Genomic DNA, 16,322 nt, shown 5'->3' on the forward strand with positions numbered 1-16,322 from the left:
ACTGGATGAAGGTGAGCACCAGCTCTATGGTGTGAGTGCACGGCCGTGCGATAGAAGATAAACCAGATCCCTGGCTGAGCTCCCGGGACTCTTACCTCTCAGCCCTCCTAAATGGGCATTGATGTACAGGTCACTCGCAGCCTTCTATGGGTGGTCCCTGATGTTTCCTCTCTTGATCTGATGGATCCTTCCTTAATTGGGACAGATGCTCCTCGAAACCAGATGGATGATGTGGGTTATAAGAGAGAGAGAGAGGGGACTCCCATAGTGAGGTAACGTTTGGTGCAGGTAAAATATGTTTATTGAGGAAAAACCTGCACTTACATTAAAAGAAAAATAAAAGTGCAACGAGGAAACAAACAAGCGGCGTTTGAATCGCCAGCTTACGTCACTCCGGGTGTACGTCCTCCAATTCCTACGCGTTACGACACCACGTGTCTTCGTCTGGGGAAAACTTTTCCTTTTCCCCAGACGAAGACACGTGGTGTCGTAACGCGTAGGAATTGGAGGACGTACACCCGGAGTGACGTAAGCTGGCGATTCAAACGCCGCTTGTTTGTTTCCTCGTTGCACTTTTATTTTTCTTTTAATGTAAGTGCAGGTTTTTCCTCAATAAACATATTTTACCTGCACCAAACGTTACCTCACTATGGGAGTCCCCTCTCTCTCTCTCTTATAACCCACATCATCCATCTGGTTTCGAGGAGCATCTGTCCCAATTAAGGAAGGATCCATCAGATCAAGAGAGGAAACATCAGGGACCACCCATAGAAGGCTGCGAGTGACCTGTACATCAATGCCCATTTAGGAGGGCTGAGAGGTAAGAGTCCCGGGAGCTCAGCCAGGGATCTGGTTTATCTTCTATCGCACGGCCGTGCACTCACACCATAGAGCTGGTGCTCACCTTCATCCAGTGCATTCAGAATATCTGCCCTGACAGCTGATTTGTGTTTACTATTGGGATTGAACTTCCATTCCGTTTTTTTTGCACAATATTCTTTATATATTTTTGCACATTCGCCTTATGAGTATTATATATTTTGGACTCACTATTCACTATTTGAGTATATATATATTTATATTTGGACTCACTATTCTCTTTGCATTTAATACTATATGCTGATTATTTGTCAGCTCTTACATTTATCTTGTTTATGTGATATCACTATTCCATTAGTGTGATATGTTGCGCAGAATCACCATTTATTTATATTCCTGTTTTATGTCATGTAAACATAATTAGGTTTTGCTGCACTATATATTTTTGGTGGATTCACTCATTTAGGATCCATTTTAGCGCAAAAGCACTTTTCACTTTGCCCCTTCTAATAGTAGGGGCAGCCAATGCTAAAGGATACCCGTCGTTCCCGCGTCGCCAAATTTGAATTTCACGTCGTTTGCGTAAGTGATTCGTGAATGGCGCTGGACGCCATTCACGTTCACTTGTAAGCAAATGACGTCCTTGCGACGTCATTTGCCGCAATGCACGTCGGGAAAGTTTCCCGACGGAGCATGCGCTCTACGCTCGGCGCGGGAGTGCGCCTGATTTAAATGATTCCCGCCCCCTACGGGATCATTTACATTAGGCGCCCTTACGCAGGGCAATTTTAAAGAGCGCACACGCAATTTACGGAGCTACTGCTCCGTGAAACGCGCGCAGCGCAGAAAATTTGCGGGGGCGCAGGGCAAAAACCCTGTGCCTCCGTAAAAAAGGGGCAAATCTCTTTGAATCCGGGCCTGTGTTTTTTTCCCCACAAATAGAGCTTTCTTTTGGTGGTATTTGATCACCTCTGTGGTTTTTATTTTTTTTACTACTAATGGCGTCGATCAGCAATTTTTTTTTGTGACTGCGACATTATGGCGGACACTTCTGACAATTTTGACACATTTTTGGGACCATTGTCATTTTCACAGCAAAAAATGCATTTAAAATGCATTGTTTACTGTGAAAATGACAGTTGCAGTTTGGGAGTTAACCCCTTCAGCGCCCCCTTGTGGTTATGTGTGACCTCATGTGTGTTTACAACTGTAGGGGGGTGTGGCTGTAGGTGTGACATCATCGAATGTGTCTCCCTATAAAAGGGATCACACGATCGATGACAGCGCCACAGTGAAGAACGGGGAAGCTGTGTTTACACACAGCTGTCCCCGTTCTTCCGCTCCAGGGACCGATCGCGGGACTCCAGCGGCGATCGGGTCCGCGGTCCCAGTCACGGAGCTTCGGACCGGGTGCGCCCGCGACCCACGGCTGGACAATAGCACAGCAAGTGCATGTACGTGCTTGTGCCCAGCCGTGCCATTCTGCCGACGTAAATGTGCAGGAGGCGGTCCTTAAGTGGTTAAGAGCATTGGGCTGAAGTGATGTTTTGACGTCGCTTCCGACCTTCTGATATGGAGACGGGTGGGGGCCATCTTCCCCTCACTTGTCTCCATTTCCAGCACGAGAGAGGACCTGACCGCCTCAGCCGCTACCGACGGCGGAGGGCACGGAGAGCGGCAGGAGGGGGCCCTCTCCCGCCGCCGATAACGGCGATCTCGCTGCGAATCCGCCACAGAGACCACTGTTATTGTAAACCGAACCACCGGCTGAAGACGAGGATACCTGGGTTATGGTAGCTGGCTGCTGCCATAACAGAGACATCCCTCTTCAAAGTGCCGACGTATACAGTCGTGCCGCGGTCCAGAAGTGGTTAAAAATCGGCGGCAAAATTCCAATCGCATTTTGCCTTTTTTCGCGATCCCGTGCGTTGGGGTTAAACGGCGGCGCGTTAATAAATCGCGTAACGCGGCATTGCAAATAAAGTCCGGCTTCTTCACCTCAATTGTCCAGCTGTCAGCGCGCATGATACATGAGTTTGTTTTGCTTGCAGCAGGCGCTCGCTGCTCTCGGGACGACGACGTTGTGGTTGGGTTCTAGAAAATTTCCCGCCAGATTTAATGTAGGATAATTTGTATGTGGTCGGCTCCAGGTCAGCGGCAGGACATGGCAGTTGGTTTAGCCCGCTCTATGGCCAGCTTATAGACATGACACATAATAAAATGCTTAAAGGGATACGAAAAAGTCTTCTTCTTTTTTTTTAGATGCATATATGGTGGAGAGCAGTATAAAGTGAACTTGTGCTCTTGGCCTATATGGAAAATTCACTTAAATGCTCCCCTCTCCATTTTGCTAATACTTAGGGTAGATTCAGGTACATTTGCCCATTTCTTACGGAGGCGCAGCGCACCGTTTTGCCACTGCGCCTCCGTAAATTTCCTGCTCTACTCTTGATTCACGGAGCAGTAGCTCCGTAAATTGCGTGGGCGCTCCTTACGCCCGGCGTAAGAGCGCGCAATTTAAATGATCCCATAGGGGGCGTGGATCATTTAAATTCGGCGCGTTCCCGCGCCGAACGTAGTGCGCATGCTCCGTTGGGAAACTTTCCCGATGTGCATTGCGGTAAATGACGTCGCCAAGGACGTCATTTGCTTCAAAGTGAACGTGAATGGCGTCCAGCGCCATTCACGATTCACTTACGCAAACGACGTAATTTTTCAAAAACGCGACGCGGGAACGACGGGTATACGTAGCATTGGCTGCCCCTGCTAATAGCAGGGGCAGCCTTACGCAAAAACCGACGTACGCAAACGACGTAAACTGCGTACGCAGGGCGCGCGTACGGTTGTGAATCGGCGTTAGTATGCAATTTGCATACTCTACGCTGAGCACAACGGGAACGCCACCTAGCGGCCAACGTAAGAATGCAGCCTAAGATATGACGGCATAAGAGACTTATGCCAGTCATATCTTAGGCTGCAGTCGGCGTATCGAGCTTCCTGAATCAGGAGCATTCGATACGCCGGCGCAAGTAAGCAATTGCGCTGCGTAACTATGGTTACGCAGACGCAATTGCTCTCTCAATCTACCCCAGTGTGTAGGCCGGTGAAGTCCACTTTCTCCACTGTAGGTGGCACTCAAACCGCAGCAGAATTGCAGGGGCCGAGAATGTCACGGTTCTTCTATGGTTTCCCAGATCACTAGGGCAGCAATCTGGTTGGATACTGGCCCCCGTTGCGACTCTGGTGGCCATCTTGGGTCAGGCAGAATCTATTTAAGACTTTGGCATGCATCTAGCATGTGAGTAGTGTAGAGACACACCCGTAGGATCACCTGAGTTGATCTGAATTCAGCTTCATGTTTTTCTTTGGGACTTTTTATTTTTTTATTTTATTTTTGTGTCCATACTCACTTTTTTTGCTTTTAGCACTTATATTTGATGGGTAAAAAACCTTAGTGGGACTTCATTCATAATGCAATAGAATTTTCTGTATTTCTGCACTTCAGATTAGTATTGTTATGAGTTTTTTGATGTGTCTGATCATTTTTTATCTTGTTGTTATTAATTCCTTAATCATCCACCTGATCACCAAAAATGTATGAATTAACCTATTTTGGGCTTTTTGGTACATAGGGCCTAATCCACAAAAACCCGGCGCAACGTAATTTTACCCATTTAAGTTACACCGCCGCAAAATCTCTAACTAAGTGCCCGATCCACAAAGCACTTACCTAGAAATTTTGAGCGGTGTAACTTAAATCCGTCCGGCGCAAGGCGTTCCTAATTTAATGGGGCGAGTCCCATTTAAATTAGGCGCGCTCCCGCGCCGGACGTACTGCGCATGCTCCCGACGTCATTTTCCCGTCATTTTTTTGCGCGGTTTTACGTTGCGCCGGGTTTTGAGAATCGCGACGGGCGTAAAAAAAAAAAAAACGAGGCGTAAAAGCTTTGTGGATCTCCGTAAGTGCTAATTTGCATACCCGAAGCGGCATTTCGACGAGAAATGCCCCCAGCGGCGGATGCGGTACTGCATCCTAAGATCCGACAGTGTAAGTCCCTTACAGATGTTGGATCTTCTGCCTATCTATGAGAAACTGATTCTGTGGATCAGTTCCATAGATAGAAACAGGGATACGACGGCGTATCAGTAGATACGCCGGCGTATCCCTTTTGAGGATCTGGCCCTTAGTGTTTTTTTCACCCCAACCAATTTAATTTTTCATTTTTTTTTTTCTTTTAAGTATTCATAAATTTTTGATTACCTATTTACTTGTTGGTTTAATCACCTAATTAAGTTTTTGCGCATCTTTTTTTTGTGTGTATGTATGTATGTATGTGTGTGTGTGTGTGTGTGTGTGTGTATATATATATACCGTATTTGCCCGATCAGAAATTCCGATCGCCAAGAACGCGGTGACATACGACACGTACGACGGCACTATTAAAGGGAAGTTTAATACCGTGTTAGCAGAAGTTTGGTGAGTGACGATTTGCGCTGTTCAGCCTCGTGATTTTCAGTCCGTTACAGCGCGACGAATGTGCTATATCCCCATTACAAACACTAGTTTTACCAGACCGAGCCCTCCCTTCTCGTACTTGATTCAGAGCATGCGTGGAATTTTGTGCGTCGGAATTGTCCTCACACGCGATTTTGTTGTCGAAAAATTTGAGAACCAGCTCACACATTTTTGTTGTCGGAGAATTCCGACAGCAAATGTCCGATTGAGCCTACACACGGTCGGAATTTCCGACAACTAGCTCCCATCGAACATTTGTTGCCGGAAATTCCGAACGTGTGTACGCGGCATTAGCCTGCTGGCCATAGTTTAACCACTTAAGACCCGGACCAAAATGCAGCTAAAGGATCTGGCCCCTTTTTGCGATTCGGCACTGCGTCGCTTTAACTGACAATTGCGTGGTCGTGCGACGTGTCTCCCAAACAAATTTGACGTCCTTTTTTCCCACAAATAAAGCTTTCTTTTGGTGGTATTTAATCACCTCTGCAGTTTTTATTTTTTGCGCTATAAACAAAAATAGAGCGACAATTTTGACTTGTTGCTATAATAAATATCCCCCAAAAATATATAAAAAAATATTTTTTCCTCAGTTTAGGCCGATACGTATTCTTCTACCTATTTTTGGAAAAAAAAAATCGCAATAAGCGTTTATCGATTGGTTTGCGCAAAATTTATAGCGTTTACAAAATAGGGGATAGTTTTATTGCATTTTTATTAATTTTTTTTTTTTTACTACTAATGGCGGCGATCAGCGATTTTTTTTTTTTTTTCGTGACTGTGACATTATGGCGGACACATCGGACAATTTTTACACATTTTTGGGACCATTGTCATTTTCACAGCAAAAAAATGCATTAAAAATGCACTGATTACTGTGAAAATTACAATTGCAGTTTGGGAGTTAACCACAAGGTGGCGCTGAAGGGGTTATGTGTGACCTCATTTGTGATTCTAACTGTAGGGGGGTGTGGCTGTAGGTGTGACGTCATCGATTGTGTTCCCCTATAAAAGGGATGACACAATCGATGACGCCGCCACAGTGAAGAACGGGGAAGCTGTGTTTACACACACCTCTCCTCGTTCTTCAGCTCCGGGGACCGATCGCGGGACTCCATCGGCGATCGGGTCCGCGAGTCCCGCGGCCGCCGTCATGGAGCTTCGGACCGGGTACGTGATTGTGCCCAGCCGTGCCATTCTGCCAACGTATATCGGCGTTAGGCGGTCCTTAAGTGGTTAAAGCCGGTGCAAAATGTTTGCGGTGAATCTCTGCAGGGACTGCAAATCTTGAACCCATGGTAGCAGTGAACCCAAGCCTATCCTTAACTCTTTTCAACTGTTTATTCTATTTATTTTTCATTCGGCTGGGAAGGAATAGAACATATCCTCCCCTGGAAGTCTTTCCAAATTGAATTCAGCAATAAACACGGCTGTATCTCTGTAGGAATCGCTGGCCTGCGCCAGGACACAGTTCACTGACAGAGAGATTTTAAGCCTTAACGCTTCACTGCGCGGCAGCTTGATTCCGGGCGTGTTGTGACTTCTGCATAGATATTCCTGATAAGGCTTGATCTGAAATCTGCTGAGTCTGCAAAAGGAAAAAATTAAGTTGCAAAAAAAAAAAGTGGGAAAGCAGGTCAGACGTGTTCACCGCTAAATCCCACCCAGCGTGGGAGAAACTCTCTTAAGACATTATCTGCCTCACTCAATGGGCATTATGACAGCAGTTTAGGTTTTTTAGAGTTCCTCTGTAACTTTAGTTTTATTATCTGTTCATCCCGCCGGTAGATCTGTTATTTTTCTACCTCCTGTAATAATTCAGTTGCAGGGTTTGCAAAAAAAAACATTAAACAATTGTAATTGTAGCACCATCTACCTTTAGTTAGGTGCTAGAATAGGATTTTTCTATGTTTAGGATATCAGTGCAGGCAAATTTAGGCAGGCCTGTGCTTTAGGCTAGGCCTGTTTGTTTTGATCTGGGGCTGGAAGTGTTTAGTGCAGTAGTGGGTGTGCTTTGACTCAGAGGCGCCTCCCCCTGCTTTCAGGAAGATTGTTCTGGAATAAGGGTTGGACCTGAAGATGGAGTGGCAGGCAGCTCTGACCAATCCCCACTCGGTATTGGCAGGGGGCAGGCCTCCCATATAAGCTGAGGTCACATGCTGCTAGGGGGAGTCTGTCGGTGCAAGAGAATGGAGGTTTAGGCAGCTGCTGCAGGACGTATCCAGGGCGTGTTTTATGTTAATGGGGCTTGACCTGACGCTTTTGAAGTTTTTTTTTTTAACTGCGCATGCGCCTACATTTCCCAGTATGCATTGGGGCTATGTCCGCCGCACAAGCCTATTGATTTCGACGTGGACGTAAACAACGTAAATCCCTATTCATGGACGACTTACGCAAACGACGTAAAATTTTCGAATTTTGACGCGGGAACGGCGGCCATACTTAACATTACTATTCCATCTATTTGATTGGAATAACTTTAGGCGGCCTATCTCTTACGTAAACGGCGTAAATGTACTGCGTCGGCCGGGCGTACGTTTCGTGAATCTGCGTATCTACTAATTTACATATTCTACGCCGACCGCAATGGAAGAGCCACCTAGCGGCCAGCCTCAATATTGCAACCTAAGATAGGGCGGCGCAAGCCATCGTATCTTAGATATGTTTAAGCGTATCTCTGTTTGAGAATACACTTAAACATAGGTCAGCGCAGATTCTGAGTTAGGTCGGCGTATCTACTGATAAGCCGGCCTAACTCTACCTGAATCTAGCTATAAATGTTTTTTTTCTTTGTCTGAATTTCTCACTTCCTGTTCCTCCTCATTAAGCTGTTCTGGCTGACTAACCCCCGGCCAGAACGGCTCGGATGATGGAGGCAAGCTTACTGAGGAGAAACAGGAAGTGAGAAATTCAGACAAAGGAAAAAAAACATTTAGAAGGGAAATGGAAGGAAAAGGTAAGTGAACCAACAATGCACTAGCTTAAAGGAACCTATTTAGAAAATAAAAAACGAACCTTTACGACCCCTTTAACAAATTACAGCCAGCAAGCCGGGGTTATTCAGAGTGATTCCTTTTTGTCTTACTGGAAGTGATGAGACAGGAATCTAATAGTTTTGCAGCAAAGAATTTGTACAAGAGGAATTCAAGGTATTGATACTCTGCAGGGTCCAGTGCAGCGTTCGGTTGGAGGAAAACCACCTGACTTTCAGAAGACGGATTAAAACTCTGCTCTTTTGATGTCATGAGACACGAAACATCAAGCGCCCAGAGGCGATTCAGTTCGCATGTGCCGCGCTATATAAGTTTTTCATTCATTCATTCATTCATTCAATAGTCTGCAGTGGAGATATGCAGGGGAAGAGACTGTGCGCCGGATTCAGCAAGGATTTACGCGGCGTTTTCTACGTTTTTTTGTTATTGCGCATGCGCCGGGCGCCTACATTTCCCAGTGTGCATTGCGGCTAAGTACGCCGCACGGGCCTATTGATTTAGACGTGGACGTAAACTACGTAAATCCCGATTCACGGACGACTTACTCAAACGACGTAAAAAAATCGAATTTCAAAGCGGGAACGGCGGCCATACTTGATATTACTATTCCACTAGGCCTAGCTCTAACTTTACGCGGCCTATCTCTTACGTAAACGGCGTAAAAGTACTGCGTCGGCCGGGCGTGCGTTCGTGAATCGGCGTATCTCCTCATTTACATATTCTACGCCGACCGCAACGGAAGCGTCACCTAGCGGCCATCCAAAATATTGCAATCTAAGATAGGACGGCGCAAGCCGTCGTATCTTAGATATGTTTAAGCGTATCTCTGTTTGAGCATACGCTTAAACATAAGTCGGCGTAGATTCTGAGTTAGGTCGGCTTATCTACTGATAAGCCGGCCTAACTCTTTCTGAATCTACCTAAAAGTGTGTGAAGTGCGCCCCTATATCTCCAAGAGCTCACTGTGTCTATGTGTGCACCTCTTGTGCCATCTAGTGATGCCAAGGGTACCCCTGTGTCTCCAAGTGCTCACCTGCTTGTCCCTTTTCTCCAAATCTTCCCAAACATGCCCTGTATTGTCTAGAGACTCTGAGTACACCCCTGTAGAGACCCCTGCCCCAAGAACCCCCCCCCCCCCATGTTGAGGACATGTGGCCTGGCATGGCTCAGGAGGGGGGAAGCTCACTTATCCCCCCCTTTTCCTGGCCTGCCAGGCTGCATACTTGGATAAGGATCTGGTATGGATCATAGGGAGAACCCATAACCTTCTTCTTTTTAATTTTAATTTTAGTTTTTTTTTACATTTTTGTATTGCCAGCATTGTTTTGTTTACATGATTTCAGCTGTCAGTGGGGAAGCCCACTGACAGCTGAAGAGTCATCAGTTCTTAAAGCGGGAGTTCACCCATTTATTAATTTTTTTCTATTTTCCCCTTAGCTTCATGCTCGTTTTGTCTAGGGGAATCGACTAGTTGTTTTAAAATATGATCCGTACTTACCCGTTTTCGAGATGCATCCTCTCCGTCGCTTCCGGGTATGGTCTTCGGGAGCGGGCGTTCCTTCTTGATTGACAGTCTTCAGAGAGGCTTCCGACGGTCGCATCCATCGCGTCACTAGTAGCCGAAAGAAGCCGAACGTCGGTGCGGCTCTATACTGCGCCTGCGCACCGACGTTCGGCTTCTTTCGGAAAATCGTGACGCGATGGATGCGACCGTCGGAAGCCTCTCGGAAGACTGTCAATCAAAATAGGAACGCCCAGTCCCGCAGCCCATACCCGGAAGCGACAGAGAGGATGCATCTCGTAAACCGTAAGTACGGATCATATTTTAAAACAACTAGCCGATTCCCCTAGAGAAAACGAGCATTCATCTAAGGGGAAAAAGTATATTGTAGGGGTAAACCTCCGCTTTAAGGACGCAATGGCCGGTTTCCAGCCTGCTGCTTAACAACCAGCTTTCTTCACACAGAATTCGAATCGGTCGATTAATTTTTCGACCTATACAAATTCTAGTCACTCTGAAATTTTTTGTTACTATTTCATTCGGAGATTCGGACCGAAAAACGAATTGCACATGTCTAGCCCGTACCCTTTGCCAGGTATAGACTGCTGGAGCATTGTCCAACTTATAGCTTTGACCTCAAACTTTTGTCATTTAACCACTTGCCGACCGCGCTATAGCAAAAATACTGCTACAGCGCGGTCGAGTTGTTGTGACACGACGTCCCTGGGACGCCCTCGTGCACTTCCTCGTTGCGCGCCCTCTGAGACGCGCTTGCGGAAGTGTCCGTGCTCGCCGGGTCCAGGGGACCCGACGCAACACGGATCACGGTGAAGAGCCAATGATCGCTCCCTCCAATGAGGGAGCAGACAAATGTAAACAAAAAAAAGGTCATCCCGAGGTCTTCTCTTCTCTCCTCACACCGATACAGCGTGTGAGGAGAGAAGCGTTTTTTAAAGTGAGTGAAAATCTACATTGTGCCCAGCAGAGCCTAGCAGTGCCACACAGTGCCACTACACTACCCATCAGTGCCCCTACAGTCCCAATCTGTGCCACTACAGTCCCCACCAGTGCCACTACAGTCCCCACCAGTGCCCCTACAGTCCCCATCTGTGCCACCAGTGCCACTACAGTCCCCACCAGTGCCACTACAGTCCCCACCAGTGCCACCTCTGCCACTTCAGTGCCCATTGGTGCTGCTAGTGTCTGTCAGTGCCGCACCAGTGCCACTACAGTACTCATCAGTGCCGCCAGTGCTCCATCAGTGCCACTACCGTGCCCAGTGCCACTACCGTGCCCAGTGCCACTACAGTGCTAATATCCCATTTCTTTTTTTTTTTTTACCAAAAATATGTAGCAGTATACATTTTAGGCCAAATTTATGAGGAAAAATTACTTTTTTTCAAAATGTTATGATAGAAATGAAGAAAAATTCATTTTTTTTTACAAAATTTTCGTTCTTTTTTCATTTATAGTGGAAAAAATAAGAACCGCAGAGGTGATCAAATACCACCAAAAGAAAGCTCTATTTGTGGGGAAAAAAAGACAAAAATTTAATTTGGTTACAGTGTTGTATGACTGAGTTATTGTCATTCAAAATGTGAGAGCACTGAAAGCTGAAAATTGGTCTGGTCAGGAAGGGTGTTTAAGTGCCCAGTGGTCAAGTGGTTAAAGGGCAAGGCCCCAGCACATCGCCATTTCCAAAAACCACAGGTGCGCTTTAACGTTCTTGCTAACGGAACTTCCCGGCCAGTTGACATCCGGATAAAACATCGAGACTCACGTTTATGGTTTCCTCGGGGAGATCCTGAACTGGAACGTTTGTGAAATGTCACCTTTTCTGAGCTCGGTGAGAGGGAAATAAAACTCTGTCTTATGGGGATTTCAGAGAACCATCATTGTGTGCATGTGTTAATAATTGCTGGAGGAATCGCTTCTTCCTCTTCCTCCCCGGCAGAACAGGTGCATTTTAAGAGATCACTTAATGCGCTCGAAAAAATCCCCCGACGATCGTTAAAACGCCCGCAGATCCATACAGCTGCGTTTTAAAGTTTCTCTCAATTTATCACTTCGTATATCACATTATGCATTGATACTTGTTCCTTCGGTCTGAGACGTGACCGCAGTGAGCAGGCCTGCAGAGGCCAATGGTCAAATAAGAGACATTGTAAATGAGTTTATTTTTATGGGACAACATATGTTATAGGTTTATTTAGTTATATAAGTGGAGAGACGGCACATGACTGGAAGAGAGATGGGGGCTCAGCTATTGAATTTTACAATACAGGGCCTCTTGCTCTTTGACCAGTGGTGACCCACCAACAGAGCTTTCAGAGTTCCGCCCTCTTCGCCAGTGCCTTGAACCCGGGACCTTTGGAAGGGTAAAGAGGTCTTAGCAAAATCAGAATAAGGTGGTTCTAAAGGCTGAAGGTTTTTTACCTTCGTATATTATATACAGTGGGGTAGATTCAGGTAGGGGCGCGCACTACTACGGAGGCGCAGCGTACTGTTTTTACGATACGCCTCCGTAAATTACGTGCGCTACGTAATTACGTAATTACGTAATTTGCGCGTGCGCTTCGTAAAACTGGCCGGTGTAAGCGTGCGTAATTTAAATGATCCCGTAGGGGGCGTGGATCATTTAAATTAGGCGCGTTCCCGCGCCGAACGTAGTGCGCATGCTCCGGGAAACTTTCCCGACGTGCATTGCGGTAAATGACGTCGCAAGGACGTCATTTGCTTCAACGTGAACGTAAATGGCGTCCAGCGCCATTCACGATTCACTTACGCAAACAACGTAATTTTCAAAAATCAAGACACGGGAACGACGGGTATACTTAGCATTGGCTGCCCCTGCTAATAGCATGAGCAGCCTTACGCAGAAACCAACGAACGCAAACGACGTAAAATGCGAACGCCGGGCGCGCGTACGGTTGTGAATCGGCGTGAGTATGCAATTTGCATACTCTACGCTGACCACTATGGGAACGCCACCTAGAGCCTTATGCCAGTCATATCTTAGGCTGCAGTCGGCGTATCGAGCTTTCTGAATACAGAAAAGTCGATACGCCGGCGCAACTAAGCAATTACGCTGCGTATCTATGGATACGCAGACACAATTGCTTACTGAATCTACCCCAGTATTTGGTTCAGGTGGTGTGAAGCGTGTGTGGCGGCAACCAGGTGAGGAGTACAAAGACAAGTGTGTCTTCCCTACAGTCCAGCATGGTGGTGGGAGTGTCATGGTCTGGGACAGCATGAGTGCTGCCGGCACTGGGGAGCATGGGCATTCGCAGGTAGAGGCAAGGGGGGGGCAATTCCCCCCCCCCCCCCCAGAATCATTAAGAAGGTGTTGTAGTTGCCAGCTGCAGTGTCCGCCATGGTCGCCGCTAACTTTTTTTTCTGAGTCAGCCAGCTGCTCTCTGTCCTCACCCCTGGCCCGATCATCGGATGAGATGGCTCTGGAGCTGATTGGCAGCCTGCCTGTGTACATGTTGTGTAGATCTGTGCAGTCAGTGGCCGAGCCACCGAGTGATGCGCTGCCAGTGCCTACTCTACATCTACTTCATTTTGTATAGGCTGTTTTCATCAAGATCAAAATATGGGCACAACAGATGTATTGCAATATAGAAAGATTTACATTCTCTAGGCTATATTTATATGGGCATGGTACGCCTGCCTGAGTAACTTCCAATACAAAGTGACGCTGAATTATCTCTTATATAACGCATATCTTTCCATATCTGCCCATATAAATATAGCCTAGAGAATGTACTTCAATTTCTATTGCATGGGTGATCTTAAAATGATGCCCCCCGAAAAAAGTTATGCAGACGCACATGCTGGGAGCTATAGTTCATTGAGGGAACCATAAATGCCAACATGTACTGTGATATACTGAAGCAGAGCATGATCCCCTCCCTTCAGAGACTGGGCCGCAGGGCGGTATTCCAACATGATAACGACCCCAAACACACCTCCAAGATAACAACCACTGCCTTGCTAAAGAAGCTGAGGGTAAAGGTGATGGACTGGCCAAGCATGTCTCCAGACCAAAACCCTATTGATCATCTGTGGGGCTCCTCAATGGAAGATGGAGGAGCGCAAGGTCTCCAACATCCACCAGCTCTGTGATGTCATCATGGAGGAGGGGAAGAGGACTCCAGTGCCAACCTGTGAAGCTCTATGCCCAAGAGGGTTAAGGCAGCGCTGGAAATTAATTGCGGCCACACAAAATATTGACACTTTGGGCCCAATTTGGACATTTTCACTTAGGGGTGTACTCACCTTTGCTGCCAGTGGGTTTAGACATTAATGGCTGTGTGTTGAGTTATTTTTAGGGGACAGCAAATTGACACTGTTATACAAGCTGTACACTCACTACACAACATTGTAGCAAAGTGTAATGTCTTTAGTGTTGTCACATGAAAAGATTGAAAAAAATATTTACAAAAATGTGAGGGGGTGTACTCACTTTTGTGAGATACTGTACATGAAGGTAAAAAAAAAAAACTTCTGTGTCCCCAGCCCCCACAATACTTACCTGAGCTTTCCTCCGATCCAACAATGTTCACGATAGCCTTGACTGTCCCAGCAGCTCGGGAGCAAGCATGCAGCGATGCCCCCGGGGCAAGCGGCTTTCTCTGGGGGCACTGCTCAAGGGGGAGGAGCCAGGAGTGCCGGTGGGATTGCTAATTTGCGTCTGCGTATCCATAGATTCTGTATTCAGAGAGCTCGATCCGCCGACTGTAGCCTAAGATATGACTGGCATAAGGCTCTTATGCCGTCATATCGTAGGCTGCATTCTTACGCTGGCCGCTAGGTGGCGTTCCCGTAGTGGTCAGCGTAGAGTATGCAAATTGCATACTCACGCCGATTCACAACCGTATGCGCGCCCGGCGTTCGAATCTTACGTCGTTTGCGTTCGTCGGTTTCAGCGTAAGGCTGCTCATGCTATTAGCAGGGGCAGCCAATGCTAAGTATACCCGTCGTTCCCGCGTCGCGATTTTTGAAAATTACGTCGTTTGCGTAAGTGAATTGTGAATGGCACTGGACGCCATTTACGTTCACGTTGAAGCAAATGACGTCCTTGCGACGTCATTTACCGCAATGCACGTCGGGAAAGTTTCCCGACGGAGCATGCGCACTACGTTCGGCGCGGGAACGCGCCTAATTTAAATGATCCACGCCCCCTACGGGATCATTTAAATTACGCGCGCTTACGCCGGCCAGTTTTACGGAGCGGCCGCGCAAATTACGGAGCTACTGCTTCGTGAATGAAGTGTAGCGCAAGTAATTTACGGAGGCGTAGCGTTAAAACGGTACGCTGCGCCTCCGTAAGAGTGTGCAGCCCTACCTGAATCTACCCCAGTCCTTTCTGACAGTCTATGCTGACACAAAGCAATCCTGAGAGACTGACCCCCCCCCCCCATCTCCAACACACAGAAGGTGATTGACAGCCTCAGCTGTGCAGCGTCGCTGCTGTGGAACTGTTCTCCCCTAGTGTTCAGCTGGACTCAGTGTTGTCATATCCTGAATATAGAGTGACTGAGTTCTATGAGCAAAGCAAAGCATCTTGGAACGTGTAGTCCATGCAGTGGCGTAGCGTGGGGGCGCAGGGGGTGCTGCGGCCCTGGGCGCGACATTTAGGGGGGGGCGACGTTCCGTGCCTCCTCCTAATTTTAAATTCCTGGAAGTCCCGCCTCCGCACATGACCGCCATATGCCCAATCACAGCGTGCCGGCAAACTCTGAACATGGCGGCGGGAGACCAGCACTGGAAGTGTGAGCCGCCCTGGCCGCTGTCTTCCCTTCCGCCTGTCCCTCTGCTCTGCTATGGCGCTGTGTCTAACCGAGCGTAGCTCGGTGGAGATGGGAGCATGGAGGGAGGTGCAGCGTCTGACACCATAGAGCGGGCTGCGGGTTGATGGCGCTGGCGGGGAGTCGGGACTCCGAAGCAATTCTGCACATCCAGTGCTGGGATCCTGAGTAAGGATGAGCTCTGGCGTGTTAGCATAGAACACGTGAAAATCCCGCCAGCGATCTCTGCAGCCGAGCACCGAGAAATGTCTCCCTGGCTGTGATTAGCGCAGCGCCGTGCAGACTTCCTGGCAGGCTCTGCACGTGTTCTATGCGAACACGCCAGAGCTCATCCTTAGTCCTGATGACTCTCCATGGAGTCAAGATTTGCATATAGCTGGGCTGTTTTGAACTACAAATACCAGCTGACTGGAGAGGAAGAACAGGATGCTGGGAGAGGTGATCAAAGGCCTGTGTGTGGGCGGGATCTCTCTCTTGGGACCCCGGCCTGGAAGCTGCTAGCAAGAGACTCTGGGGCAGATCCACAAAAGAATTACGCCAGGGTATCTATTGATACGCCGGCGTAATTTTAAATGTCCTGCGTCGTATCTTTGTTTTGTATCTACAAAACAAGATACGACGGCATCTGGGATCGATCCGACAGGCGTACGTCTTAGTACGCCGTCGGATCTTAGATGCAA

Source organism: Rana temporaria, chromosome 6, assembly GCF_905171775.1.
Source record: "Rana temporaria chromosome 6, aRanTem1.1, whole genome shotgun sequence".
In the NCBI taxonomy this organism is placed as follows: domain Eukaryota; kingdom Metazoa; phylum Chordata; class Amphibia; order Anura; family Ranidae; genus Rana; species Rana temporaria.